This window comes from Lissotriton vulgaris, chromosome 8 (genome assembly GCF_964263255.1).
Source record: "Lissotriton vulgaris chromosome 8, aLisVul1.2, whole genome shotgun sequence".
In the NCBI taxonomy this organism is placed as follows: Eukaryota; Metazoa; Chordata; class Amphibia; order Caudata; family Salamandridae; genus Lissotriton; species Lissotriton vulgaris.
Window position 1 is genome coordinate 1,497,608,379 of NC_141696.1, and position 26,874 is coordinate 1,497,635,252.

Below are 26,874 nucleotides of genomic sequence, written 5' to 3' on the forward strand. Positions count from 1 at the left end.
ATAGTATAATGAGTCTTACGCACTAATGTACATAATCAGTCCGCTGTTTGCTTGAAGCTAAGGTATTGCGGGTCCCAGAAGTCCCTAGGCCGGGAGGCCTGTGGTAGTTCCTCCGCATATGTTTCCAGCCTCTCCATGCAATATGTCATATCTATTAGCCAGTCTTTACATTTCGGTCGCGTTTGCTTACCCATCTCATTGCTATGCGCAGCTTATCCAGCAGCAACCCCACTGCAAGAAATTTACGTCTGCGAGCCAATTTGATCTTATAAATACCTAAGATACACACCAGGGGTGCATTGGGGACCTGCTCGGATAGCATAATAGTGAGAATGTTGATCAATTCCAGCTAGTAATGCCCGGCCAATGTCATGTAGTGCCTTCAAAGTGTGGATGAGGAGTTTAAATTGTGCTAGTTTGTGAATGGTGAGCAAGTGGAGCTCCTTCGGTGTGTTGTGTGATGCAGCGGCGGGAGGTGACCCTCAACACTGGAGAAAGTCGTTGAGGCGCCTGACTGCAGATGAGCAGCATAGGAGCAGAATAAGTGCAGCACGAGGATTGGATGGAGCGAGGTCCTTGACACTCCAGGAAGCACAGAAGACCTGTGCCTGCGCTCCACCCAGCTTTCTGAGACAGCCAGGTGAAGAGGTTTACAATGCGCATGTCAGGTTAGCCATCGCAAGACAGCCAACCAAAGTCACTTGCGCAGTGTAAACTGGTAGAGTAAGCACCACTCCCCCCTGCCAGTCAGCAGCAGTGCCCCGCCCCTGGGAGCATTGAAAAATAAAATGGTAGTTCATTTTATTACCTTTTTTCACTTTTTCTGCACTAGTAGCAGGGGGGAGACGCTCCTCTACCTATATGGGGAGGGGGCTGGCGCTGGTGTGACGTGACTCCGGCATGGGAGGTTGAGAGTGATTCTTTCTGCAGAGTTCTGATTGGTATATAGTCTTCTGGTGAGTTTTTTGTTGATCCCGGCTTCAAGGGCGTTCTCATAGTCCAGCTTGCTTGCAACCAGGGCATGCGTGACGGTTTTCTAGGCGCTGATTGGGAACCATTTGAAAAGCTTTCTTGGCATCTTCAGGGTTAAGGAAGCATGAGGCGGTGATGGCACAGACTTGGGCGGTCATGTTGATTTTTCGGTTGATTGTAATCTTGAGGTTCTTGGTGTGGGTGGTGGGGGTTTGGCCTAGCTCTGTTGGCCACCAGGTGGAGTCCCACAGTGATATGCTTTTCCTGAAGATTACAATTTCATCCTTATCAGTGTCTATCTATTTTATTTTAAAGGTTTTATATAGTGCTGGCTAGACCTGGAGGTATCCGAGCGCTTTACATGAGCATCAGATCATAGTTACAGGTTACATCATTACAAAGATTACACAGTTATTAGAGCATGGCAACATAGTTACTTGTATGGTCGAGATAAACAATACGCACAAATGCGTAAGGGGAAAAGCAGCCAGGTGGAAAGATTCAGGGGAGGGGGAAGGAGCTGGGGAAGTAGACAGGTAATGAAGGCGGGAAAGAGGAGGGGAGGGTGAAGGACTCCGCATGGGAAGAGGAGGGGAACACAAACCGCTAGACGAATCAAGGCAACGTCCAAAGTCCAGTGAGCTGTGATCCCAGGGGAAGTGGTATCACTTCCCTATCTCTGTTGCGGGAGGCTCCCTTTACGCAGTGGACTCTCTCAGAGGGTTCTCTGAGACTCCAAGGCCTACATTCTGGATCCTTCCGCAAAAAGGGGAGAGGGAGTGCTTTGGCAAGGGGTGCCATACCATACCTCAGCTGTGAGTGGCTCCCTTGGCGCAGTGGACTCTCTCAGCGGGTTCGCTGATACTCCAGAGTATAAATATTGGATCTATCCCCAACAAGGGGAGAAGGAGTGCATAGTCAAAGGGCACAAAGGACAGAGGGCTAGACAGACTAGCAAGCAAGATTAGAGATTTAGGGGAGAGGGGATAGGAGCTAGGAGCTAGGGAGGTAGACAAAGAGAGAAAGAGTACAGTGGGAGAGCGGGCCGGATAAACAGACGAAGAGGCTGTATATAGTGTGCCAGTTGGATTGATTTTATTCAACAAGTCAAGTCAGGGATATAGTCTCGGTTTTCACTGTTTGGTTCCTATGTGTTCTTCTTTAGAGGTGTCTTCAGTTCTCCTCGATGTTCCAATGGAGTAGGCTTTGCAAGCTGTATGGTCCTTCCCCAGGAGGCTCAGAAGAGAGAAGAAGAACAAGGAGCCGTCAGTTCTTCCTAAGGTTTCCTTTCCTATACTCAGGTTACCGTCACCACACCCAATAGGTGATATCATAAGAGGGGAGTGTGAAGAGGGGTAGGTATTGTGAGAGGTAATAGTGCTGGCTAGGTTGATAAAGTTCTCAGTGACCTAAGACGGTGCAAGCAGCAGTACCAATGGTCTGAAACCCCTTTTAACAACTGGCTTACACAGGGATGTCATAATCAGTTAACTACCACCGGTAACATAAAGGTGTGGAAAGAAACGAGCATGTAAATATTATGAGGATAAAGTGAGGATAAAGACGGCAAAAACAATTATGTGCCCCTTCCTTAAATCAGGAACCTCCCGCCATCCTCATGTATATCCCCACACCTCCCTCTACCCTCCTTCCCCTTCACTTCTCAAGCACCCCCCCACTCACTGGCTCCGCCGCAACTCTCCTCCTGAGTTGCGGCCGCTCTTCAGCCACCTCCTGTGGGGACCACCAGTCCTTGCACCACATCTCGTCTTCTTCTTCTTCTCCCGTTTCGCCTCTGCTCGTGGCTTCACTCCCTTCAGCTTCTTCGCTGTCCTGATCCTCTCGGCGTTCTTCCTCCCTTCCGGAATCTTCGCACCCGCAGTCCGTTTCCTCTCCTCCTTTCAGTTCCGGAGCCAGTTTACTTCCGGGGTTAATCCTGCCCCCTTCCTCTTTGCTGTAGGAGAGTTCTGGGCACTGAACAAACAGAGGACATGGGGGCTTTACGGGTGATCTCTGCCGGAACCGCATTGTCGTCTTATCAGGTAAGTTATGGGGCCGACAAAAGCGTTCTGACCTCGGTATTCGACCGGTCAGGCGCGGCAACTCCTCACAAGTACTAAATGGGAACAAATTTAATTAATGAGGTATTATATAGCGCTGGCTAGACCAGAGGGAATCAGAGTGTCGTACAAGAGGAACAATAATGTTGCAATTTACATCAGTTAAAAGTTACATAAGTATCAAGAAAAGCATTTAAAGAACATAGGAGACAAGGTGAATGGAGCAAGGAAGGGTAAGGGAATAGGGTAAAGGGGTAGGAGGAAGATGCATCAGCCAAATCGCTAGGTCTCCACAGTCTGGGGTAAGTTCGGCAGGTTCCAAGTCCTGATGTGTAGGCAGGCTAGGGGATAGGTTCAAGGTCTGGTCCATGTTCAATTGTTGTCCCGGGGAAGTAAATCAACGTGTAGGGGGCCATTATGGAAGCCATCTTGGGGTCAGGCAGGGGACTGTACTGTACACTGGTACACTGGTGGCCATCCTAAGGTCTGGCATCTGGCAGTTAAAGTCAATATCCAGGACAGCGACCACCAGAGAATAACAAATCCAGAATGCACACGCCGTCACACGCACAGACATGCACAAGCACACACAAATGTGAGCTAACACTCTCATATGCGCACTGACGCACACACCCAAGCACCTAGACAAAAAGCATCCAACAACACAAGCACACATAAAATCCCATGCTCTAATACAAAAACAGCCAAATATATGCACATGCAAACACCGTCACATGCACAGACATGCACAAGCACACACAAATGTGCTCACACTCACATACACGCAGACATGCACACATACACAAGCACACATACAGAAACTATCAAAAACACAGGCACACATATAATCACATGCTTCAGAACAAAAATACCCAAGGACGTACACGCAAAATACATGCACACAAACACACCATCACATGCACAGACATGCACAAGCACGCACAAATGTGTGCACACACTCTCATACGTGAACAGAGGGCGCATACAAGTACGCATACAGTAACATTGACATGCACAATCACACATACAATCCCATGTTCTAATACAAAGACACTCAAATACATGCACACACCATCATACGCACAGACATAAGCACACAAACAGTTCCCACAAACACAAGCACACATATAATCACATGCTCTAATACAAAAACACCCAAATAAATGTCCACACCATCACACGCCCAGACATGCACAAGCACACAGAAATGTGAACATAGTCTTTCATACACGCAGAGGCGCACACACACAAATGCGTCCTCACACACCTCCTCATACACGCACAGACAAAAGCACTTTCATGACACATTTCTCCAGGACTGCCAGAGCTCTGCTGATAGTTCTTTCTTCATTGTATGGAATGCACCAGTGAGGGTGGCAAATAACTATTCGAGGACGCCACGCGTGACTGGGCCATCCGCATCAGTCTGTCCCTTCGCCAATGGGGAGACTCCCTTCCTCCTGAGCAGCATCTTCCTCACTGATCTCTCTTTGCGTTGCTTAGCTGCGGCCGCCATCTTGTTGTGAGCCCGTAGATGTTACACCTCACAGCGGGCGATGCGGTCGCTGGTGCTCACAGGTCCTGTTAGTAGATGGAAACAGTGCCCATCTCAGGCCTCCGGGAGTGTATGCGCATTAGACAGTAGTGCGATTTCGGTGATGCAGTTGTTGAATTTGATCCGGGTACTGGGCATTTTGTCCATGAGGTACAGAACGAGCGCATGTTGTCGGCATAAGAAAGGACATTGATATCAAGTGAGCTGATTATGCTGACTAGAGAGATCATGTAGGCATTCGTTGTAATTACAGTTGCTAGATTAGGTATTTATAGCTCTTGGCTACAAAGTGAACGACTAGATCCAAAAGCTTGCTGGCAGGAATGTGTATCCTTGTTCTTTGGTTCGAGTTCACCATTAGTCAAAATCACCCTAATACACGTAAACTACGTGAGCTATGGTTTACTGTCAGGGAAAGGTTTGCCTCTCATATTTGCCTCTGGTTATCTGCGCAAAATCCTATGAATTTCATATTCTTGTCTCTATTTTGTTTTAACAATGTAGAACTGTGGGCCTTATTTATGCGGCCTTGCGTCACTTTTATGCCGCAGATGCGTCACTTTTACGCCGCAGATGCGTCACGTTTTGTGACGTATCTGCATCGTAAAAGAATAGCATTGTTGCACCATATTTACAAAGTGACGCATCTAGGGAGATGCGTCACTTTGTAAACCCTTGCGCACTATTATACCTATGCCAGGTATAATGTATGCATGGGGGGCGTTCCGATGCAAGAAAGGGTCGTAGAAGTGAAGTGGTGAAATCTATAAGATGTCACTGCGCCACTTCTAGGACGCAAATGCGTCAATATCTTAGGCCTGGCTCATAGCAGGTGTAAGACGGACGCAGGGACATTTAACATGGAACTTGCCCTGCCATTGCTGGAGTTGCGTCACTTTTGTGACACACTCCAGCAATCCGTTATTTTAGCGCCTACAGATACGTTAGAAATACTGATGTATCTGTAACTCCTTGCGACATGATGCGTCATACTGTAAATATGACGCATCATTGGTGTCGCTAGGAGGGCGCAATGAAAAGTGATGCATCACTGTTTTCACGCAGCTATGCGTAACTTTTCATGTCAGGCCCTATGTTTATTAGAGTGGTATGACAAATTAAGTAATAATCTTTGTATGTAATCAGGTATATTTATTTATTGTGTGAATTTGCAGGATGTTTTTAACTAATTGTTAATTTACCAAGAACAAAATCAAGTGTGAATTCTGGTTCATTTGTAGTTTTGTAAAAAGAATTAAAGAGAAATATTCTAGTCTAAGAAGTAGAACAGTGCACTGGGCAAGAGGAAATATGAGTTTCTGTTTCAGGGCAACAAGGATGCACCACTGGCCTCAGTGTCAGGTGCTGGAAGAAGAGGTGTAAACGCCACATCCTGGGCAGAGCGAGGTCTACAGGGAAAATACACATGACACTCTTCTTGTTATGGGCTGGAGGTTCCTGAGATGAGCCAGGCACCAGACTCGAGCCTGACCGGCCCAGCATGAGGCTTGGGTCCGGAGCTCTATCAGGCCCTCTTTGCTCACACTGGAGCTTCCTGGCTGCAAACGGGGAACCAGAGACCTTGTTTTGTTTTCTTCACATACTAGTGAATATCACGAGCACGTGCAGCTCATATCAGTGTCTGCGTCACTCCTGGCGTGAGCGCGCCTTCCAGCGCGGCTCTTCCAGCGGAGGCTTCTGTGACGCAGACGCGGTGAGGAGGAAGAAACTGCAGTGACTGACGCTAGTGCTACAGAGGGGCAGGGCAGTTCAGCCAATCACAAGGCGGCCTGCGAGAGAACCCCCCCCTCTGAATTATCTCAACAGGTGAAGCGAGAAGGGGCGTGGTCTGGCAGCAGCAATGCATAAATAGATAGATAGAAGGTCGTGCTCAGAGACGCAGACGAGCCAAAAAGAGGGAAACGTGCAGAAGACGAGCCGAGACGCGGCGTCACCAGAGAAAGGAAAGAAAGAAAGAAGGAACTGCAGAGAAGTTCATCTCCTGGGGGGCCGCGCTCCGGAGGGTCCCGGCTCAAGAAGGTCTGAGCTACTGAAAGCTCTAAGGAATCCAAACTGCCAATTATTCCAGCTTAACTAAAGTCTGGAGGGTCGGAGCTCTGGTGCCCGAGCTCTTGTGGGGCAAGCTCCAAAGAATCCCGGGTCCAGGAGGTCTTTGCTCCTAAAGGGCCACATTTTCAAACGATGCAAGATCCACTAGCTCTAACTCAAAAGTTCTAGCTTTTGCAGGACACTATTCCAGAGGATTTACTCTCACTGGGGTTCCAGCTCCACAGGTCTGACCTCCAGTAGATCCCAGCTGCAGAAGATCTTAGCCACAGGAGGTTTGTGCTCCCGAGGGTTCAAGTTCCAGAACTCAACATTGTGGACAGCATGGGCCTTTTCCTGAGCACACTCTACGACACTCTAATGGGCTTTCGTGCACTGAAAGCTCGGATCTTGATGCTGGGCCTCGACGCTGCTGGGAAAACGACAATCTTATATAGATGGAAGCTGAATAAGAACGTGGCCACCATCCCTACAATCGGCTTCAACATGGAAACGCTGGAGCCCACCTGGAACGTGTCCTTCACTGTCTGGGATATCAACAGCCAAGACAAGATCAGAGCTGTGTGGAAACACTACTTCATCAACATGGACGGCCTGCTGTTTGTGGTGGACAGCGCTGACTCAGAGAGGTTTGATGAGGCCCGAGATGAGCTGGTGGACTTCCTTGACAATGTGGAAATGCAGGATGTGCCTTTTGTGCTCCTTGCTAACAAGCAGGACTTGCCTGGAGCCAGCAGCCCCTCCGAGCTGGTGGAAAAGCTTGGTCTTCAGAAGGTGCAGGGGCATGAGTGGCATGTCCAAGGATGCAGCGCCACTACCGGCGACGGACTGGTGGATGGTCTGAAGAGGCTCACGGACATGGTCAAGCAGTTCAGGAAGAGCAGGGCGATATGACAAAAACTGATTCTGTCCCCCTCATGTTTTTGTGGATTGTAGAGACTCCGAGCATGAGTTAGAGAGAATGGGCTGCCCTGCCTGTACTGTGCACATCCCTACTCATTACTTTTTAAGATCACAGTTTGCAATCATTATTGTATGTAAATAAAAAATTATATTTTTACAGTGGTTCAGTGTTGAGATTTTGGGAAATAACTAGAATGTACTGTAGTCACGTATTATTTCCCTTCAGGAAATGAAGCATGACTGCAGCGTTGAGGGTGAGCTGTTGCGATGCCAAGCGAAAGGTCAGGATTGCTCAGTTGCTCATTTATGTTTTTATGATAGGATTTTACGATATTTGTGTAACTCTTAGGGGCTCCATTATGATGTCGTCGGATTGCCCCAGCCAGGCTGGCGGTGGCTACCGCCAGCCTGGTGGGGGCTATCCGCCCAACATCCACGCTCGTTTCCCCCCGCCATATTAGTATGGCGGGGAGGACCTCGGCGGATGGCAAGACCGTCAGCCGCTTTTCCGCCCCGGTCGCCTTGCGGCCGGGGCGGAAAAGGAATAATATGGTGGCGGTGTCTATTAGACACCGCCAGCCATATTACGATGGGCCTGGGCAGGTGCCTTTCCGTGGCGGCATCGCATGCAGTCTTCACTTTGGGCGCCCCGTGCGGGCCCCCAAAGTGAAGGAGGGGTGTGGGATGCACAGGGTGGTACCCCCCTGCATACCCCCTGTGGTACCCCCCTGCATTCCCCCTGTGGTACCCCCCTGCATATGCATATACAACGCGGTAGGCACCGCGCGGTGCCTGCGGCATTGTGTATGCGCATACATGCATTTATGGCATTGTGGCGGGCGGTGCAGAGAGCACCGCCTGCCACAATGTTATAAATGCAGGATGCGGCCGCCACTGTGGCGGCTACATCCTAATTCCACCCACGGGACCCACGCCCTTATGGCTGGCGGTCCTTAGTTCCGATAGGATGGCGGGCGGACTAAGTCCGCCCGTCATCCTGAGGACCCCCTTAGTCTCAAGGTACAGCAGCCTAGCCCAAAACTAAACAGGGATCAAAATCACACCCTCAGCCAAGCTGGGACTAGAGCAGTGATTTCAAACCTTTTGACTTCTGCGGACTCCCACTTAATAATTACTGAAATTCGGGGATTTCTATGATTTTAATTTAATTCAGGAACAAACACAACAAAAATCAACATTTTTATTGAAGTGGTAAGGTTGGAGATTTTCTAAATTCAACTTTGGCTTCTCATCAGCTACTCATCATTCACACTATAATCTGTTTGATTTCCCTGCACTTCTTTCACGGATCATTTGAGGATGCCAACTTAAGTTTCCCATTTTGGTTCTTTATTTACATACATTTTTATCAATCTGCTAATAGTATTTATTTTTCTAAGCAGTCGTGAACCCATAATATAGCATTGGGTTAACAACCACATTTACATACTAGACATTGTTCAATGACTAAAAAGTGATAGGAATTTCTCAGGTTTAAGCATATTAATGACATCCCAGGAAATGACATAATTTGATATGATCCAGATCAGCTCACTGGGGTAACAGGAGTGGCTTTGATACAGAGGACATCACCATGCGGAGCTGATGGATGCAATGAGTTAAATACCTTAAATAACCCTATAGAAGCATGTCACCAGGGTAGGACTGCAGCCCTATTTCTGTGTAGTCATTTTCCAATCCTTTCTCACAGACCATCCACTTCTTTCTCACACACCATATGTGGCCTCCAGCTATATCTGTGGCATTTCTCCCTGTGTCTCCGGACTTCTACTGTGTCATAACCGAACGTATTACTCTCAGTTTCACCCCTTCCTTGCTTAAGCACAGCCCTTACACGCAGTGGTAGTATCTTAATTTGCTTGTGCTTTTAAGAGTAAGAAGGACATAGAAAAAGAAAGAAAGTAAAAAAAGAGATACAAGGATAGAGAGGAAAAGAGAGAGTCAGCAGGAGGGGGAGATTGAAATTGTGAGGGAGTGAGATGGAGAAAAGGAGGAAGAGTGCGAATGAATGAAGGATGACCTGGCTCAAACGAATGTCTGACAAAATATCGAAACACAAAATATCGACATACAAAAATATCGATGTCAACAAGGTAAGTACAAAAATATCGGGAAAAAAAAAACGAGAAAAAAATAATTGTTTTTAAAAATATCATTTTTTTAAATAAAAAAAGGAAAATAAATCAATAATACTTATAAATGTAATAAACATAGTTAAAAATATTTTATAATATTTAAAATTAATAAATAATATACATAATTTAATAACAAATTAATTAAACATATACATAATATATATGCTTACTTAATATTAACTTTTAATAATTATTTTAATAACTTATAGATAATAAAAAATGTTATAATTTACAAATACATCTATAGACATAAAATAATAATATTAATAAAAATTACATAAAATGTAAAATAAATTTAAAAAGTAAGGAGAATGTTGGATAGCGTCGGGGCAAAAATTACTATTCCAACTCCAGAGAGTTCAACAGTAGGGAAAGTGTTGGATAGCGTAGGGGTAAAAATTACTATTCCAACTCCAGAGAGTGCAACAGTAGGGAAAGTGTTGGATAGCGTAGGGGTACAAATTACTATTCCAACTCCAGAGAGTGCAACAGTAGGGAAAGTGTTAGATAGCGTCAGAAGGGAAAAAAATTTACGAAAGTAAACTAGCTAAATATCACATCCTTTGTAAAAAGGCACGAGCCGACCATGTGTGCAACACCATTTCTGAGGCCCTAAATCGCTCCAAAACACTGTTCAAGATGGCGAAAGAGCTTGCGGGATCCAAAACATTAGCCATCCCACCAGATCTAAGCAAACAACAATTTGACACACTGGCCACATTTTTTACACAAAAAGTCGACAAAATCTACCAAGGAATTGAGGTAACACAGAGAAGGTGCCCTCCCTTGGTAACTTCCTTATTGACTCCATCTACTCATAATTGCATTAGCGATTCCAATCTACATGTCCCTCTGAACCCTAGAAGTACACTGAATAGTTGGCCCAGGCTAAACACCACAACTTTAATTAAATTACTTAAGACTATTAAATCTGGATCTCCACGATCCTTTACCTTGCCCCATACTCAAAAAACTTTGCCCTCAATCACTGGACATTATCACGAATCTCCTTAACATCTCCTTACAGGAAGATACTGTGCCAACTAATTGGAAACATGCAATGATCCATCCCCTACTCAAGAAGGCTCGCACTGACCCCAATCAACCTTCCAATTTTAGACCCATTTCCCTGATACCAGTATTTTCCAAAATTTTGGAAAAACATGTACATTAAACTCTTACTGAATTTGTTACGGCTCACGACTTGCTACCCCCTTACCAATCGGGTTTCAGAGCTGGATTCTCAACAGAAACCCCTCTATTAGGAGTCACAGAAAATATTTGGTGCCAGCTGGATAAAGGAGAGACTGTGGCCTTTATACTCCTGGATCTAAGTGCCGCATTTGATATGGTATCACACGCAGTATTAATTAACACACTTCGTTTATTAGGCATTTGTGATTCGGCACTAAACTGGCTCATTTCGTTCCTGACGGATCGTACCTTCCAAGTTTTTTCTCAATCCGCTTGCTCCGACACGCATGTCTTCAAACATGGTGTCCCCCAGGGCTCAATACTTAGTCCGCTACTTTTTAATCTGTATATGAGCCCTTTGGCCAAAGTGGTGGAGGCATCAGGCCTTTTAATGTATTCATATGCCGAGGACTCCCAGTTGATCTTTTCTCTCTCTTCTGAGAATGATGAAACTTCCTCCTCACTCAAAAGAGGTCTCACCAAAATAGCGGGATGGATGCAGGATAATTCCCTCAATTTAAATGGGGAAAAAACAGAGGTTATTATTCTAGGCAAAAATAAAAACCTGTGGAGCCCCCATCATTGGCCTCAGGAAATGGGCACGCTTCCCGTCCCAGTCCCACAGGCGTGTAACTTAGGCATCATCATTGATGACTCCCTTAACATGCACCAGCAAGTTGTAAAAACATCGGCCACATGTTTTGCCATTTTAAAATGGCTAAAGAAAATCTGTTGGATGCTACCTGAGTCTACTCAGAAAACTGTAGTCAATGCCTTGATTACTTCCAGGATTGACTATGGTAACATGCTTTACTTGGGCTCAAGGAAAGCAACCATCCGCAGACTACAAGTCGTCCAGAATTCAGCAGCTCGACTGCTATGTAAAATTCCCAGAACCACTTCCACTACCCGGTATCTTCGTGACCTTCACTGGCTCAAGGTCGAAAACCAAATATAATTTAAAACACTCTGCCTAATGCACGAAATCCATACTGGCACGATTCCAAAATATCTCCACTTACTTGTTCATCCATACTGCCCATCTCGCACTCCCCGTTCTTCTACACTAAAAATGTTTGCCATCCAAAATTCAAGCTCTCGCGCATGGGTGGCAAATCCTTTTCCTATCTAGGCCCTGTGCTATGGAACTCTATGCCCTTCCAGGTTTGTAATTAGACAAATCATACGAATTTCCGTAAAGCTTTAAAAACCTGGTTATTCAACATTTAGACATTCCTCCTGACCTTAGCCTTACGCTATTATCTTCACAAAATCGAGCCGAGAAACCCTTTGTGGGTAGCTGTTGCGCGCTACAAATGCACAAACTAAACTAAACTAAACATAGCGTAGGGGTAAAAATTACTATTCCAACTCCAGAGAGTGCAACAGTAGGGAAAGTGTTGGATAGCGTAGGGGTAAAAATTACTATTCCAACTCCAAAGAGTGCAACAGTAGGGAAAGTGATGGATAGCGTAGAGGTAAAAATAACTATTCCAACTCTAGCGAGTGCAACAGTAGGGAAATTGTTGGATAGCATAGGGGTAAAATTACTATTCCAACTCCAGAGAGTGCAACTGTAGGGAAAGTGTTGGATAGCGTAGGGGTAAAAATTACTATTCCAACTCCAGAGAGTGCAACAGTAGGGAAAGTGTTCTATGGCGTAGGGGTAAAAATTACTATTCCAACTCCAGAGAGTGCAACAGTAGGCTAAGTGTTGGATAGCGTAGGGGTAAAAATTATTATTCCAACTCCAGTGAGTGCAACAGTAGGGAAAGTGTTGGATAGCGTAGAAGTTAAAACAACATACTTAAAAATAATTAAAATATAAAAAAATATTAATAAATTAAATATTAAATAACTATAAACTATTTAAAAATACCAAAAAAGGGAGGAGGAGCTTAGCGCGCATCCAAGATGGTCGCGCGAGCTGTGAGCTCCCGAAACCCTCGCCGCCTCCACCGACTATCCTGGCGCAAATCCTGTTTCTGACGACGGGTTCTACTAGCCACGACTCTCCTGATCTGAAATGCCTTTTTCAGATTTTGAATCGGATGCCGGACGCCCGACGTACTCCTTCCTGAAGCCTAGAGGCCTACACTGTGGCTCATCCCGGGACTTGGGCATCAGGAGCACCCCGAAAGTAGTTGAACAACAACGGCCTGTGGTAGGGGACGGCTAACCGGGGTCTACTTTCGGTTTCGTTTTCCCTGGCTACGAAGATTGGAGGTGGCTGCCTAGTGCTCGAGCCGGCCTGTGAAAGCAGTCACTTGATTGATCTTCACCGACGCCCTGCATTTCAACCTCTTGTGGTTTTCCTTCGGGGGAGCCATTTACACCAGGTCCAAAAGCCCCTGAGGGGCGCGCAACCCACCATGGCGGCCAAGTCTGAGAGTGACAAGCGGTCCCTCAAGAATGCAACTCGTGGTGGCGGGACTCAAACAATCATTATGGATAGATTTGCGCGCAATAAGGGCTCGCCCAGCGGGACTGGTAAAACCCCGGAGGACCTTGGTGGTGGCCCCACGGATTCGGAGGAGCCAACACTTCGAGATGTGATGGGCGTCATCGCCAGCATACAATCGTCGATGGGCCAACAATACGAGACCTTGGCAGCCAAGATCGACACAGTGGCGGTGGATGTGGGCCTGATCAGGGCGGACTTGGCCAAAACCAACGAGAGAGTTAAGTCGTTGGATATCAAGACAGCCAGTCTCACCACGGATGTCTCCGAACTCCAGACTGAGATTCGGACTCTTCGATCCTCTAGTGACCAGTTTGCCCGCTGCCTTGAGGATTTCGAAAGTCGCGCTAGGCGCAATAATATACGCATAGTCGGAGTTCCCGAGTCATCAGCCGATCAATCGACGGACTTGCTCGTTGAAGATCTGATCGTCAATCACCTTGCCCCAAAGGGCCTGAGTAACCTATTTGCGGTGGAGTGGGCCCACAGAATTCCGGGCGGCAGACGCAAGCAGGGGACGGCTCCGCGACTCATCATTGCGCGGATCTTTAACTTCAGAGACAGGGACGCCATTTTGCAAGCCTCGAGGACTAGAGTTCCCACTAGGTTCGAGAATGCATCCATTAACTTTTACCCTGATTTTACCCCTTCGGTGCAGAAGCAGAGACTGGGATTTACTGGAGTGAAGCGGAGATTAAGAGATCTAGGCATGAAGTATGCTATGCTTTTTCCCGCCCGATTGCGCATCGAACATAATGAGCGGGTGCTCTTCTTTGACATGCCAGAGGTGGTCAGTGACTGGTTGGACACATTATCTATGCCACGGGACAATGCGGAACAATCCAGAGGTGCTGAAGGCAGCCAACGGGACCAGGAGGAGTAGGGGCACCGGTGTGTGCTACCATCGTATTGTGCTACGGTGGATTGTTCTCCTTTTTTGGGTCGATAACTTTTTGCTTCAAGACAAGCCCTGGGGCGGCGGGGAGTTCGGTGACTTTTCCTCCTCCGGGGTTTTTTTCCTTTTCTACTTGTAGTTTAGTATCTGGGGTAGGGCGACAGGCATTGTTGCTGAATGGGGTGGTTTTTTGATTTATTGCAGGGGTGCAGGGTGGGGGGTTGTTGTTTTGGTGTTCAGGGGGAGGGGGGATGGGTCTTCTTTTTCTTGTTTTCATTGTTCTTGAGGCTACGTATTGTTGCTAATTTCGTGTTTCCTTCGTGGGGTTTGGGGGACCTGACTACTTACTTTCGGGATGGGGGTAGGGGGTTGAGAGTCTTGAGTTGGAACGTCAACGGCTTGGGGGACAAAATAAAACGGGGAATTGTACTCCAATATGTGAAGCGCCACTCTCCCGACATTGTGTTGCTGCAAGAAACGCATCTGGTGGGGAACACGTTCCATGCAATGAATCAGAGGGGCTACAGGTTGGTGGCACACTCGGGGTTCACTTCGGGCTCTAGAGGGGCTGGTGTTATGATCCGTAGTTCCCTTCCCTTGGAGATTGATGAAACGATATTGGATGACCGGGGTAGGTATGCAGCGATTGTGGTGGGAGGGGAGAACGGTAGCCATCCTCTTGGTATATGTCCCCCCAGGTTTGCAGGCCGCCACATTTGTCGACCTGGGGAAATTGGTACTGAGGCTTCCTGAGGGGCTTCTGGTGGTTGGTGGGGACTTCAACTCGGTGGTTGATGGCCTGGTAGATCGACATCCTCCCAGGGCTCTTACACCATCGCAGTCCTGCCTTAGTGATTTCTTGGAAACGTTTGGTATGGTGGACTGTTGGCGGATGCTTCACCCAGGACAGGCCCAATATACTTTCCACTCCGGGGCCCTAAGGGAGCTTGGCCAGACTTGATTATCTCCTTGTGCCCGCAGCCCAGGCCACGACGGTGCGAGAGGCCCGACATTTGCCTAGAGGCATTTCGGATCACTCCCCGCTATGGACCCATATAGATCTCCATTTGGACGCAGGGGGCTGGGTCGCCCCAATTAATCCCTGGCATCTCCGTGTTCCAGAGACTAGGGCGGGGGTGATTAAAGCTATAGATCACTACTTCGCTGACAATGTGGGATCCGTGTCATCATCTGTGTCCCTTTGGGAAGCTTTTAAAACGGTGATACAGGGCCAGACGCTGCCGCTGATCGCCAGCTCTAAGAAGCGCCACAATGGGGAGGTTGAACAGTTGGAGTCTGATATAGTGGCTTTAGAGAGGGATCTTGAGAGTGGGGTCACGCGTGATAAAGTGCATGTTTTGCAACTGAAGCAGTCTGATTATAAAGCCTTGGTTACGAATGCCGCGAAAGCTATGAGTCGAGAACAACAGGGCCGTCTGTATGATGTGGGCGACAAGGCGGGAAAGTTGATAGCTTGGTTGGACAAAAGGGAGAGATTGAATCGTGTGGTGCCTGTGATCGAGCGAGAGGCTGGTGTACGTGTGACAGACCTGCTGGAGATTGTGGAAGAGTTTGCTTGTCACTTTCAGACGGTGTACGCGCCGGTCTCGGACCGACCAGAGGAAGACTCCCATCTTTTGCTTAGGGATATTGCTTTGCCTTGCCTGTCCGATTCTGATAGAGAGCTAATGGAGGCGGATATTTCCACTGATGAAGTAGCGCTCGCTATTCGCTCCATCCGCTCCATCCGGTCTGGAAAAGCCACGGGGCCAAATGGTATAACCATCGAGCTGTACAAGTTGTGTCCGGACAAAATGGCGTCGTATCTTCGCTCGATGTTCTTGGAGTCCAGGGAGAGGGGCTCGCTTCCCCGTGATCAGCGCCTAGCGTCTATCGTGGTGATCCCTAAAGAGGGTAAACCCCGTGAATTCTGTACCTCCTATAGACCTATTTCACTTCTGAATGTGGAACCTAAAGTCTTGGCGAAAATATTAGCTAACCGTCTGATTAAAGTGATCGGAGATTTGGTGCACCCGGACCAATCTGGCTTTATTCCAGCCCGTAATACCGCGCTGAATTTACGCCGTCTTCATGGCATGCTGGCCAGGGCGGAGACGTTGCGTGAGCCGGCCATTTTGGTTTCGTTAGATGCCACCATGGCATTTCATACAGTGGAATGGCCATATCTATGGGCGGCTATGGTGAAGTTTGGCTTCGGACCGGTGTTCATCGGCTGGGTCCGACTACTGTATGAGGAGCCCCTTGCCCAGGTGGTCGTCAACGGTCGAGTGTCGGCTCCCTTTGTTCTGGGAAGGGGTACGCGGCAGGGATGCCCTCTTTCTCCGCTGCTTTTTGCCTTGGCTCTCGAGCCCTTGGCAGCTTGGTTGCGATGGGAGCCATCCCTCAAGGGTATTAGGTGGGCCCCCGGTTTTGAAAATCGCATTTCGCTCTATGCGGACGATATTCTCCTTTACCTCACCTCCCCTCGGAAATCTTTGGGGGTACTGTTTGACGTCCTTAATTCCTTTGGAAGGAACTCGGGACTGGTCATCAATTGGGCCAAGTCTTGTGTGTATTCGCTCACGGACGATACACCACTCGTACTGCGCAACTGTCCTATACAAATATCATCCACCGGGTTTAAATATTTAGGAATCCATATTTTGGGTGATTCGGCTGTCAGGTATCGACTCAACTTACTCCCCCCGCTTACTCGCTTAAAAGCAGATGTGAAAGCCTGGAGCAGACTGCCTCTATCCCTGGTGGGTAGGGCAGCCTTATTCAAAATGATGTCCCTTCCCAGACTTTTATATTCCCTTCAGAATACTTTAGATCTAGTGCCTTCCAGCTATTTTCACGAGATCGAGTGCCTGCAAAGGAAACTGTTGTGGGCCGGACGTCCCCGGATTGCCTTGGCCAAGCTTACGCTGTCTTGGTATGATGGCGGTATTGCGTTGCCGGATATACGACGATATTACTGGGCCTCTCAACTGAGCTCGGTTAATCATGCGATGTATGGTCCGGCTTCTAACCCGGCTTTTGCTATGGATAAATGGCTGCTTCCGGGCGGAGATTATAATAGGGCGCTTTATTCAAAACGGTCCGATGTGGCATTGACTGGGCCTACCAGAGTTGCGGTGCGGGTCTGGTACAACGCGACTGCTGCTATGGGCTGGTCGGATACCCTCACTCGAGCGACTCCACTCTACGCTGCTGAGAGGTTGGGCAATTTGTGGACGACTAAGGGGTTCGATAAATGGGACCTTATTAGGACAAGATAAAATCCTTTGAGGAATTGCAGCTAGAATTTAAACTCGGTCCTCGAGAATACTTTCGGTACCTACAAGTCCGACACGCCCTTTCCTCTGCTTTACTGGCTGGCACGCCCGTTCCAGAATCCTCACCCCTGGAGGACAGAGTACTTGATGGACACGTACCGGACAGTACAATCTCTCTTATATACAAAAAGTTGATAAACGACCGAGCGGACCTTCTTCTACACCTCCGCATGGCCTGGACCGGCGATGGACTGGAACTTGATGATGAGGACTGGCAGGCGGCGATATCCTCCCCGAAGGAGGTGGCAATCTCGCCCCATCTGAGATTGGTGCAGTTAAGAATCCTACACCGAGTGTACATGACGGGTCCTCGCTTGTTGCGTATGGAGTATGTCTCAGATGATTTGTGTAAACGTGGCTGTGGTATGGTGGGTACGTTCCTTCATATTATGTGGAAATGTCCTGCGGTAGCGTCCTTTTGGACTCGTGTGCATGGTGTTATGTCTGAGGTGACGGGTGATTCGCTTTTGCCAGAGGCCCGAAGGTGTCTCTTAAATGTGTGGGAGCCCAATGATTATAATGTGGCCCAGACGTAGTGGGCCACTTTGGGTAACATCATTGCCAAGCGTGACATTGCGCAATTGTGGGGGTCGGCTAGGGCACCGAGTCTGTCGGCCTGGTCTAGGAACATGGACTGGTGCATGTTCCGTGAAAAAACTGTTTACATTGCTCGGGGCAGGCCCAAGAAATGGGGAAGGGTATAGAGTCTGTGGTACCAATATTGTGGTGAAATTTGTACCCCTCCTTTTGAGCCTCCACCGGAGGTGCTACAATCCCCTTAGCATGACGTTACTTTTAGTCTGGATTTTGTCTATGTGTTGCTGGCTACCTCTTGTTCCCTCTTTCTCCCCCTCCCGGATGCTCTTACTGTTGACTATGTATAGCTGTGGATGTGGTATCCCCTCCCCAGAAGGAATACTCATGTTTCTGCCTTTCGTTTAGCCTCTGCAGTTATTTTCTTTATTATTTTGGTTGGTGCGTTTTTTCAAAATACAAAATTAAAACCTTATTCCTCCTGTACGCTGAAGTATGACATAACATGATTGGTTAATTGCCGCCGGGTCCTAGGGTTGTCGGCTGAAGGGCTGTGTATTTTTTCATCCTGATATGATATTGGAATTGCTGCCAGCCGACCCGAAGTGGCTATATGACGACTATTGTATTTTCATGTTTATCAATAAAGGTTTAAAAAAAATAATAATAATTAAAAACATAATTACCAATCAATAATTAACAATAAATTAATAATCAATACCAATAAATAAAAATTCATTAATATTAAATAACAATTAAAAAGTAGGTTTTAAAACATAAGAACATACTAATTATAAAAAATAATTTCCAATTAACAAATATGAAACAATTAAATAATGTATACCAAAAAAATTAATTACTACAATTGATTACCAATTAATAAAAACATAATTTCCAATTAATAATGATCAATACCAATTAATAAAAATTAATTATTAATTAATTACATTTGAATTACTTCCCATCCTATTCCCCTTTAAACCCACAACCTGCTACAGAACTTAAACACTCAAATTAATTAAATGTATTTATAATTAATAAAAATGAATAATTATTTACTATAATTAAATTACTTCCCATCCTATTCCCCTATAAACCCACAACCCGCTACTGTACTAAAACACAAAAGGAAAATATGCATATAAAATTATTTTAAAAAAATGTAAATAATACAAATATCGATATTAGTAACATCGATATATTTGATATCGATATTTACTAACTTCGATATTACTTACCTTAAGGTCGATATTCTGTCCATCGAAATTATTAACATCGATATTTTGTACTATCGAAATTAAAACATCGATATTATTGTATATCGATATTTTAGTTTCGATATTTTGGCTACTCACCGGCTCGAACATATCTTCTTTTTTTCACAATGCAACATTTAAAACTTAAACTATATAAATCACAAGCGAGGCAATAGTATCTATATAAATTACAAGCAAGGCAGTATTGCCTTCCATAATCCTGTTAATATCCTGGAGCTATTTTTCTCCTCTGTTCTTCAGAACAATCCACGCCATCTAGTTTTCTCAATGGATGTCGACCCTGATCTTTCTTGCTCCCTCTTTTACCAACTGCAGCAACACATCTGCTGTAGTTACCAGCAATTATTACCTCTCTCACATTTGACTGTCCCTACAATTTGTCCTCATTTAGAAACATAAAGCTACTACACCATTCCTCTTCACTTTCTCAGATGCTTCTTCCTTTCCATAAGATGCCACTCTCCTCCAATTACACTTCTCTTCAGTCATCAGGACTCCAAGCAAATCATGCACTTCCTTGGCCTTGAAAAGAGTCACGTTATTTGGGTTTTCACTAAACAACCAAACCTTTGGCTCACCCTATCACTTGTCCTTCAACATCCACTTTCTCACACTGGAAGTCCACCCCACCCTCTGTCAATTCATTGGTCTACTACGCAGGAATCATTCTGGTACTGGACGTTCTACCCCTCCTCATGGTAAAGAAAACCTCATTGGTAACACAATTTTTTCTTTCGCAACATGCCAAGACCAAATCACACACCATCCTTTTTTATATCAATTCTATTGGCTTACGCAAATGGAATTTCTCCCTTCACCATACCATTACTCATTTCTGCAATGGCGTTGGCTTGTGGAATACACACATCTTATATGTGAATGTGGAATTCCACAAAACGCAAGATATTGTGTACATTCGAATAATGTTACTTGAGTGCAATTATCCATGATAAAAACAGAGGTAAATCCCTCTTCATCTGAAAATGTCAGCCACTGCATTTGTGGTGGCCTTAATCAAAATCTCCTGAAGGAACTTCGCCACCAATCACTTATAGTTTGCATCCACCATATCCAAGACCAATTTTAATTCTCTCCTCACCCCAGCAACAGACCATTACAGTCAACACAAATGCTACGCTACACTATTCCACCGTTCAACCCACGATACTACATCACAGCCCATGCGCAGCCACCAATACTGAGATCGCAATCATTTCTTTATTAAAGCCTGGCCTAAGTGGATTCCATGTGCCCTGTTGCCCTGGCCTCAGTGCATGTTCTTTTACCAATAAAAGTATATGTTTAATTGGTTTGCACCCAACTGGCATAGGTTAACTTACTTATAAGTCCTTTTTATATGGTACCTGGTGGACCCAGGCCTATAACTTAAATGTCCCTTAAACTGCTATCTTGACTTTGCCAATACCGGGAACCATGGAAAAGCCCAAACTTTCCTTTTTAATATTTTATACATTACCCAAAAGGTAGGCTTAACACTCTTTAAAGGCATGGTACCTTATGTTAAAAGAAGGACGTATATTTTGATGACTTTACATGTCCTGACACTAAAAACATCATACTGTAGATTTTAATGTAGTAAGAGTAGTACCCTCATTATCAACTATGGAGTTACAAGCACAACCAAGCAGTGCTAATTTTTAGATGGGACTACTAAATCTGTTGCTTCAACGTATTAAAAGAATTGTAGCATTAAACCCGACTTGTAGCCCATTCTTTTTTTACACCAATTCTTGGTGTCCAGTGAGTTTCTGACTCATAGGTCAGGAAGGTAGAAAGTGAACCTGCCAATCTTCTCCCTAAAGTGGCAGACTGTTTGATGCCCGGGGCTAAGGGCTGCAGTCCTGTGCCAGGAATGGCAAGCCCCACACTCCATCCTAATTCTCCCTTTTTCACCGTGATGGGCAGGTAAGGGGTAAATTCCACAATCTGCCCCCAAAGGATGGTAAAGGCCAACCAGACATCCAGAGAAAATTGTGAGTGGGATGACGTGCTTGGTCCTCTTATCATCCAGCTCCATTGCTGGCCACCAGACAGTATTCTTCCCCCACGGTGAGACAGACTCTGTTGTATATCCCATCTCTTCCAGTCCATATGTCAAAACTATCTGGATTTCCTCTTATTTGCCATGAGGAATGGCGGTACTATTCGGGCTCTAGGTCAGCCAGAAACCAGAAAACCCTACCAACCATGGGCAATTCTGAAACCTACAAACCCAGGGAACTTTATGGAGGTGTTGCATGCCTTGACCCCTGCACATTTTCTTACCCAGAATGCCCTGTAAATGTTAAAATATAGGCCAAAAGACAATTTTTTCCAATCTTAAATAACAGAAACTCAGGTACCTGCATCCAGTGGCCAAAATATTACTACCCTGCGTTCTTACACTTCTCTCGATTGAAACCCACTTCCACATGCATGAGTAGACTTAACACATGTCATTTGACCAGAAATGTAACCACATGAAGACCTTATTGTCACCACATTGACTTTATATGATGCAAGTTTTGGCAGGATCTTTTTGCAGGCCATAGTTCTTCTCACACTAGTGGGGTACGGTTTTTATCAAAAGTGTAGTAGTGCTGCGTGGTAGGCGTTTGGTCGCACTCTGTGAATTCTGAATCTTCCCCTCACAGAAATGTGAGGAAACTTTGTGATTTTAGCCAAAGTTTAATGTTTGCAGGGCATTTCAGGTAAGAAAACATAGTGGGATCCATGCAAGTCACAGCAGCCTGGAGTTAACTGGGTGTCTAGTTTTCTGAAATATATGTGCATGGTATGTTTCCTTGGGTGTTTCTCCGAGCACAGGCTCAAATACCGCACTTACCCACATCACCAAAATATCAATTTGAAGGGCAAAATCTTGATGTTACTTTCGTGGGTATTGGGGCAGTTCCTGTTGTGGGCGAAAGGCCCAGTCGCACAATGGAGTACCGGTTTTATAAGGAGAAGGGCAGGAATACAGAATAGTAGGACATTTGTTATCACCAGTTGAATTTCCCTCCATATTTGGATTCCAGATGTACGCCAGTGTACAAGAACACATTTTGCAAAAATGCCCTTTGATAAACTTTTTTTGTAAATAACCCCAAATTCAACATATTAAACCTGTCAGCCTTGTGGTGGATTTCCCCAAACTTTTTTGCCGTCTCCCCTCCTATTTTTCTAAATTTGTTTCTTTTGGCCTTATAACTCAATGCACATTGTCACTGCTAACCAGTGCTAAAGTGCTTGTGCTCACTCCTTGAATGTTAAAATTGGCTTACTCTTAATTAGAATATTTAATCTTCTTATACGTCCCAAGTAAAGTAAACCTCTTGCTAAGCCTAAACCCGTCATTTGTAAACATAAAAATCACCCTTCACATAGGCCCATTGGGCAGGTTGCATTGTAATCAAGAGGTTGGACATATACTTTCAAGTTTTACATAGCCAGGTAGTGACAAATGCACAAATTTGATTTTCACTATTGTGAGGCCTATCTCTCCCATAGGCTAACATTGGGTTCCTATTACATGTAATAACTGGTAACTTTGATTTGGAACAGGTAGAAAAGTGTCTAAAGGAATTGTAATTTAAAATACTATTTAATGGTAAAGTTGGATTTTTAGTCACAATTCTGAAAATGACACTTTTAGAAAGTTGGCATTTCCGTGTCCTAACCATTTGGTGCCTGCAGCTTGTTTTCTGGCTCGTATGACTAGTTGGCAGTTAGCCTTTGTGCATTCCTCCCAGACAGCTACACAATTGACGGACTAGGGGGCAGAGTTACAACTTCTGCCGCATCCCCGCAAATCAACAGGGATGCGCCAAGAAAGATGCGTCACACAAAACTACCAGTGCGCCACTATGGATGTGCTGCATTTACAATGCAGCGCACCATGGCGGTCGGATGGGCAGATGCGTGATGCATCTGACGGCGTAAAGATGATGCAGTGCTGGAGTTGTGTCGCAAGCATGACGCAACTCCAGCACTGCTCAGGGGCGCCCTATACTTGCTGTACTGCGTCACTCTTTACGCCTGCTACAAGTGACTCAGTGAAGTCTTGTATATTTCACTGCATGACTTTTACGGGGCTTCCTTGTGACGGAACGCCCCCTCTGCATACATTATACCTGACGCAGGTATAATGTAGTGCAAGGCTTTACAACGTGACGCATCTCACTAGATGCGTCACATTGTAAATTTGTTGCATAGTGGCATATTGCTTACGCTGCCTTTGCGTCACAAAAGTGACGCAACAGCGGCGTAAAAGTGACGCAAGGGGCTTGTAAATCTGCCCCTAAGTGTTGCCTGAATGGGCCATCTTCAAAGACTGTGCTTCAGGTCTCAAACAATTTCACATTAGCCTATTGTGCCAACAGACAGACTGGGACCAACGCAGAGAGGCAGGAATTCCAGAAACGTCTGTCGGGCTACAATTCCAGAAGTTTCTTCCACTTCAAAAGGGGCATCAGGTATACAAATAGTGCTCTTAGAACCACTCTTCAATTCATTTCTGGTCCTGGGGAAGGACTCTCAGAGGACTGCTTGGCCACCTGTAGCCTGCTGTGTACTTCAATGGATTGTCCTGTTGCACCAAGAGACCGGCCCTACTCCCTGAGACCTGCTTGAACCTAATAATTCCGAGGGACTCCAAAGGCTATTTGGCTGGCCTCATGATCAGAGCTCCAGGGACTGAAAAGGCTCCAACCATCTTGAACCTGTATCTGGACCCAGCCTGAGTGAGTCCTTGCACTGCAAGAGCTGCCCCTCCAGTCATGGACCATTAAAAGTGGTGCTAAATGTGTACGGATAGCCCAAATCCAAAACTGGGGACGTAGAAAACTTCATGCCCAAGCGTGCTCTGAGAACCAAGAGGAGACTAGGACCTTCTTGTGCGCCGATCCACCCTAGGTGCATCGCCTCTTGGCCTGACTTCACTGCAGCTCCCGTTATGTTCTGCTCTGCAAAAGACACACAATTGATCAACAGAATGCAGAAGAAATCAAAACATTCACCCCCAGTCAAGAGATCTGGGATAAAAATCCATCATTCTTTTGCTCACCATGCCATATGGCCATATGTAAATCAGTCTTGTCCCTGTGCCTCATCGGAACAGTCCAGCCCGAACTGCCAGGATAGCTTGAATCGAGAATCACAGTGAGCCTGGGACCCACATCTGGGCATACCCGGTGCCCTGAGTTGGCAGGGTATGCCCAGATGAGGGTCCCTTGGACGGCAGTGGTAATGGCCTGATCAAGTCGCTCGGTGCAAGGAAGAGCGATTTCGCCACAGAATCTGGAGCTAAAGCGACAGTTCAATGATGCAGAGACCAGATTTCAACCCTCGAATGTATGCGACGTAAAATGCGGCAGGAAGACCCGGTGGTTTTTGCCCTGGATGTCAGCAAATCGCTAATGAAGATAGCGGGACCTGGACAACGGCGTAATGCAGGAGAATACAGGCTATTACGACTGCGCTGCAAAACCCTTTTGCCCTGCTACAACCCCACCTCAGAAGACAGGTGATTACAGATAGCGGTACATAATTTGTGAGCTTTCAAGGATCCGATCTGTTCAAACAAACCATTTATGTAGGTGCTGCCTGACTCTGCAATGGTGCCGAATGACTCGCTAAACCCGCAATCTTTCATGCCTCCGGCGCTGCAATCCTGAATTAGACCGTAAAGATCAGTGCCTACCTACACCCACATATTCTACAGCTTCTACTTCTGCCAGCATGGAAAGTGAGCACCCGCACCCGCTGGTTGCAGGAAAGAGGTACGCCTGAGCTTAAAATGGCGGCGAAGCTCCCGTAATCGGGAGAGAAGATGGGCACACGTGTGCTGATGCGTGTGAGTTCCTGTGGTTATTTCTCTGTACTACCACGCTGCCTTACTTTTTAATGCAAGTGCTTCATGTAGAAGTTTGTAGTCCTGATTTCCTGATACCCGTTCTTTGATCAACTGCGCTGCACTATTTCCAGAGGCAAAATGCGCATAAGGAATCTAGGGAGGTCCTCACTGATAATTACGGCACTACGGAGGTTTCTGTGCTTACAGAAGTTGTGCTGAAATGTGAGGCTCGACCCCATGTGTAGCAGTTGTCAATCTTTTTACGTTCTGCTGCCTTTGCCTTTGCTAATACTGCTGGGGTCGCCGATGAAGCCAGTGTATTGCCAGTGTTTTGCCAATGATGATGTGACGCCAATGTTGCTGATCAAACATATTAGCCTTGTTACCCTCCGTTGGCATTGCCACCTGAACTGCCATCCACATTACCTTCAATTTGGATGTATGACGTTACAACGCATACTTTTACCACGCATGCCTTTACGACGCGGTTTTTACATCGCAAACCCTTACAACGCATAGCGCTTTGGATCGCTGGATAGTGAAAAGTTTAATTTACTATTCCAACTCCAGTCCCCGTGGACACTAGGGAAGGTGTTGGATAGTAAATTAAACTTATTCCCTATCCTAGAGCGCCCCCCAGCGCAATGCGTTGTAATGGTTTGCGTTGTAATGGTCGCGTTGTAATGGTAGTGCGTTGTAAAAGTTTCGTTGTAAAGGTTGTTCACCCTTCAATTTCAATTCCATATGCCTCAAACTCTTCTTGTAATCAGGATAGGGCCCACCAGAAAGCAGCCTGAACAGTCAATACTACTTTTCCAGTACATGTATGGTCTCGTCTGCTAATGAGGGAATAGCGAAGGCCTCATTCTGGGGTGACATCTCTGAGAAATAATATCTTTCTAAGAGGCGTGCGAGTGCGCTGTGCAAGTTAACATCCAACGTCCCAAGTAATTCTGTCTGTGTGCTGGGGACACTGCGGGGACTCTTGCTCGTCTGCTTCCACTCACCTGCTTACTGGAAGAGATAAACCCCATACCGACCAACCCCAGATTCTCCATAGGTCCAGGCGCAAGATGGCTGACGAAGAATCTAGAGCGCAAGTCAAAAAGTCAAAGCCGAACCGGCGGTCTTAGACTCTTCAAATAAAGCCAAATCAGATATAAGTAGTACAATGGACATGATCTTAAGGAAACTGGCTGAAGTACATGACTTAGCAAAGTCTACTAAACAAAACACAGACTCAATGCAACTGGAGCTCACCCCCATCAGGGCAGACATGAGCACAATCAATTAAAAAATCACTGATGCAGAGCAGAGAATAAGTGATGTGGAAGATGTAGCCTCCCAGACTAGCAAAGTAGTAATGTACCTCCGTGATATCACATGCAAGCTTAAAAGACAGGCAGTTGAGTTGGAAGACCGCAATAGAAGAGGCAATATATGCATTTTTGGTATTCCGGAGGGCTCAGAGGATGCAGTGGAATCTTGCGGAGCATTTTTAGAATCCTGGATACCCATGGTTACTGGCATAAAATTCCCTCGGGCTTTAGAAACGGACAGGGCACATAGGATCCCAACATTCAACTCTACAAACAGGAAAATGGCTCG

The 26,874-nt window shown here is 46.1% G+C and overlaps 1 protein-coding gene and 1 pseudogene across 2 annotated transcripts in view; one reads left to right on the plus strand and one right to left on the minus strand.

Moving 5' to 3' along the window:
• Window positions 1-26,874, minus strand: part of LOC147698991 (uncharacterized) — a 617,200-nt gene that overhangs the window by 46,077 nt on the left and 544,249 nt on the right. The window lies entirely within an intron of this gene.
• On the plus strand, window positions 6,488-7,713 carry LOC147698992 (uncharacterized; annotated as a pseudogene). The gene has a single exon (XR_015299391.1). The product of XR_015299391.1 is annotated as an uncharacterized LOC147698992 (transcript).